The 4,323-nt window shown below is 37.0% G+C and overlaps 1 protein-coding gene across 1 annotated transcript in view; it reads left to right on the forward strand.

Moving 5' to 3' along the window:
- LOC107737638 (beta-galactoside alpha-2,6-sialyltransferase 1-like) overlaps window positions 1-4,323 on the forward strand; it is a 23,738-nt gene that overhangs the window by 6,235 nt on the left and 13,180 nt on the right. The window lies entirely within an intron of this gene.

Consider the following 4,323-nt stretch of genomic DNA (forward strand, 5'->3'; position numbering starts at 1 on the left):
ATAGATTCTATTTACACCTAGCAGGATTTTCTGCTATTTATACTACTTATTGCAGATAGTGGCAATTATCTGCACCTCAGTATTGTAGTACATTATAAAACAGTATGCAATAATAACGATAACAACGATGTGATATCTGATTTGAAAAAGTAGGAAAAAAAAGTTTGGCAAAACACTATTCGAACCCCAGTCGATCGCGTCCAAAAACGACTTCAACACATACTTTACCGTCTGCGCCACTGGAGCTGTTATTAGACGATAGTCTTTTGTAATGCTTTGTAATCTCACGTTGATAGGCGGAGTTAGTGTAAATAGCCTCTGCCAACAAGGCGGGCTGTTTGCACTTGTAAATAGACACTCTGTTTTTTATTTGTGAACATGTTCAGCTGTTCCTTTTAATAGTCAACTTATTTTCGGGTCATCGTCATAAAAGCCCTGTAAATTTTGTCACAGGCACGAAGATACATCTTTCATTTCATCAAGCTGAATTCTCACTAAAAACTGACAGTCATCACGTTTTCAAGTCATTTCATGTTTCATTTTGATGTGACACAAAGCAGTGATATCTAAGCAGGAGAGTTGTTTACTTTATAATTAGTCAATTATCATTTTCTTCATTCAGGCCGAGAGCTCGCACGAAAACAAGAGGCGGGATTTTTCACACGAACCAATCACATCCAATCATAACCAATTATAGTGCGACGGAGGCATTGCCTCCTCTCACGTGACTTTCCCCCATTCAACTCAATGAGCCTCCAGAAAAGTCGCACGCTTTAGGGTCTCTGTAGAAAGTCTATGGACACCTGCGGGTGTCGCTGTTGGACAGTGTTACTTCAAAAGTCTAAAAGTCACTCGTTTTTATAATGTCATATTATAAAATATAATATCGATTATTTTCTCATCCACTTTTGAGGAGAGGAGACCTTGCCTCCTCGGAGAAAACGCCCCTTATATACACTGAACAAAATTATAAACGCAACACTTTTGTTTTTGCCCCCATTTTTCATGAGCTGAACTCAAAGATCTAAGACTTTTTCTATGTACACAAAAGGCCTATTTCTCTCAAATATTGTTCACAAATCTGTCTAAATCTGTGTTAGTGAGCACTTCTCCTTTGCCAAGATAATCCATCCACCTCACAGGTGAGGCATATCAAGATGCTGATTAGACAGCATGATTATTGCACAGGTGTGCCTGAGGCTGGCCACAATAAAAGGCCACTCTAAAATGTGCAGTTTTACTGTATTGGGGGGGTCCGGACCCCCCCAGTACAGTAAAACTGCACATTTTAGAGTGGCCTTTTATTGTGGCCAGCCTAAGGCACACCTGTGCAATAATCATGTTGTCTAATCAGCATCTTGATATGCCTCACCTGTGAGGTGGATGGATTATCTTGGCAAAGGAGAAGTGCTCACTAACACAGATTTAGACAGATTTGTGAACAATATTTGAGAGAAATAGGCCTTTTGTTTACATAGAAAAAGTCTTAGATCTTTGAGTTCAGCTCATGAAAAATGGGGGCAAAAACAAAAGTGTTGCGTTTATAATTTTGTTCAGTGTATATATATACATTGTCGCTTGAAAGTTTATGAACCCTTTAGAATTTTCTATATTTCTGCATAAATATGTCACAAAACATTATCAAAATTTCACACAGGTCCTGAAAGTAGACAAAGAGAACTCAAACAAACAAGTGAGACAAAAATGTTCTTTGTTGTTTATTTAGGAAAATGACACCAATGTTACATATCTGTGAGTGGCAAAAGTATGTGAATCTCTAGGATTGGCAGTTAATTTGAAGGTGAAATTAGAGTCTTTCAGAGTTTGTTTTCAATCAGTGAAATTACTATCAGGTGTCAGTGCGTGCCCTGTTTTATTTAAAGAACGGGGATCAAAGTCTGATCATGTTTGTGGAAGTGTTTCAAGGCATGAACAACGGAGATCTCTCGAGGACCTCAGAAAAAGAGTTGCTGTTGCTCATCAAGCTAGAAAAGGTTACAAAACATCTCTAAAGAGTTTTGACTCCACAAATCCACAGTCAGACAGATTGTGTACAAATGAGGAAATTCAAGACCACTGTTACCCTCCCCAGGAGTGATTGACCAACAAAGATCACTCCGAAAGCAAGACGTGCAATAGTCTGCAAGGTTGCAAAGGAACCCAGGGTAACTTCTAAGTAAGTAAAGGCCTTTCTCACATTGGCTAATGTTAATGTTCATGAGTCCACCATCAGGAGAACACTGAACAACCACGGTGTGCATGGTGCATCCAAAAAGAACATTGCTGCCCATCTGCAGTTTGCTAAAGATCATGTGGACAAGCCAGAGGGCTACTGGAGAAATGTTTTGTGAACAGATTATGCCAAAATAGAACTTTTTGGTTTAAATGAGAAGTGTTATGTTTGAAAAAAAGAACACACTGCATTCCAGCATAAGAACCTTATACCATCTGTGAAACATGGTGGTTGTATCATGGTTTGGGCCTGTTTTGCTGCACCTGGACCAGGACAGCTTGCCATCATTGATGGAACAATGAAGTATAATTATATCAGGACATCTGTCAGTGAACTAATTCTCAAGAGAAAGTGGGTCATGCAGCAAGACAACGACCCCAAGCACACAAGTTGTTCTACTAAAGAATGGTTAAAGAAGAACAAAGCGAATGTTTCGTAATGGTCAAGTCAAAGCCCAGACCTTAATCCAATTGAAATTTTGTGGAAGGAGCTGAAGCAAGCAGTTCATAGGAGGAAACCCACCAACATCACAGAGTTGAAGCGGTTCTGTACTGAGGAATGGTCTAAAACTCCTTCAAGATGTTGTGCAGCACTGATCAGCAGTTACAAAAAACATTACCTGCAGTTATTGGTGCAAAAGGGGGTCAGACCAGATACTGAAAGCAAAGATTCACATACTTTTGCCACTCACAGATATGTGACACTGGATAATTTTTCTTAAATAAATGGCAAAGAAAATATTTTTGTCTCATTTGTTTGTTTGGGTTCTCTTTGTCTACTTTCAGGACTTGTGTGAAATTTTGATTATGTTTTGAGTGATATTTATGCAGAAATATAGAAAATTCTAAAGGGTTCACAAACTTTCAAGCAGCACTGTATATATACATATTTGGCAGCTGTTACAGAAACATTTTTACAATAAATATTCTGATTTGACCTTAAGATTAAATAGCTTCGATATTTGACCACTATTTATGATAATACTTGGTTACAAAGACGAATAGTTCTTATTTCTGCCAGGAATGCAAAATCAATCGGGAGTTAATGATATTTTGAATAGAATAACGAGACATAAACCTGTACATATTCAATCGCGTTTGCATCCATTTAATTTTGATCAGTGCTTCGCTACACAACACACAAACTTTTACTTCAAAAGTGCGCACATTATGTATTCACACGTTTACTTCACATTTCTTTAATCGGAATATAGAACCATATTTACTCAGTGACTCGCAGAAAGACGATTCTCTTCCGATCCAGTCAATATTGCGTGATCATAATTCCCAAATTATGGTGACGGTAAACTTCTACATTCTGTCTCCTAATGCATTTATTCGTCAGTCTATTGTATACAATATCTGCATTAGGTCCCAGTAGAGTGAGTTTTGAGCAAAAACATTATGTATTAATCTCATACTGTCACTCTGAAATGGACAAATGGCTTGCGCTGAATTTTTGAAAAGCCCTGCTTGGATTGAGGCCCGTGAAGCAGGATCACGAAACCCAGACGATCTCTATTAAGCGGGAGCGTTGACAGTTAAAGTCCATTTCTGGTTTTATTGTTGTTTCTATCTATCTATCTATCTATCACTCTCTCTCTCTCTCTCTCTCAGGGTTTCTGCAGGATTTTTAAGCTCAAATTTAAGACCTTTTTAAGACCTGCACAAATAAAATTAATACCATATGAGCGGGGTAGGGCAATGTCAATAGTACAATATTAAACTGTAAAATTACTGTAAAAAGCATAATTTACAGTTCAGATACAAGTTTTCACAAAAACAAAACGTGTTATAAAATGATCAACTTTACATTTCAGCCTTTAAACCATTTTTAAGAAAATGGAGTCAAAAGTATTAATTATTATATTAATTTAAACAATTATGATAACAATTATTATATTAATTAAATAACATAAAATAGGGGTGTGCGATATTGACAAAAAATTATCTCTAATTTTCTGGGATTTTATCGATAACGATAATTAGACAATATTTTGCTATAGAGTGTGTTATTGTTCTGATATCTTATCTCTAATTGTGCTGACAGCTGACTCCTGAATTTTTTGATATTCTTCATATTCTGTGTGG

This window comes from Sinocyclocheilus rhinocerous, unplaced genomic scaffold (genome assembly GCF_001515625.1).
Source record: "Sinocyclocheilus rhinocerous isolate Xijiao unplaced genomic scaffold, SAMN03320098_v1.1 scaffold4236, whole genome shotgun sequence".
Taxonomy (NCBI): Eukaryota; Metazoa; Chordata; class Actinopteri; order Cypriniformes; family Cyprinidae; genus Sinocyclocheilus; species Sinocyclocheilus rhinocerous.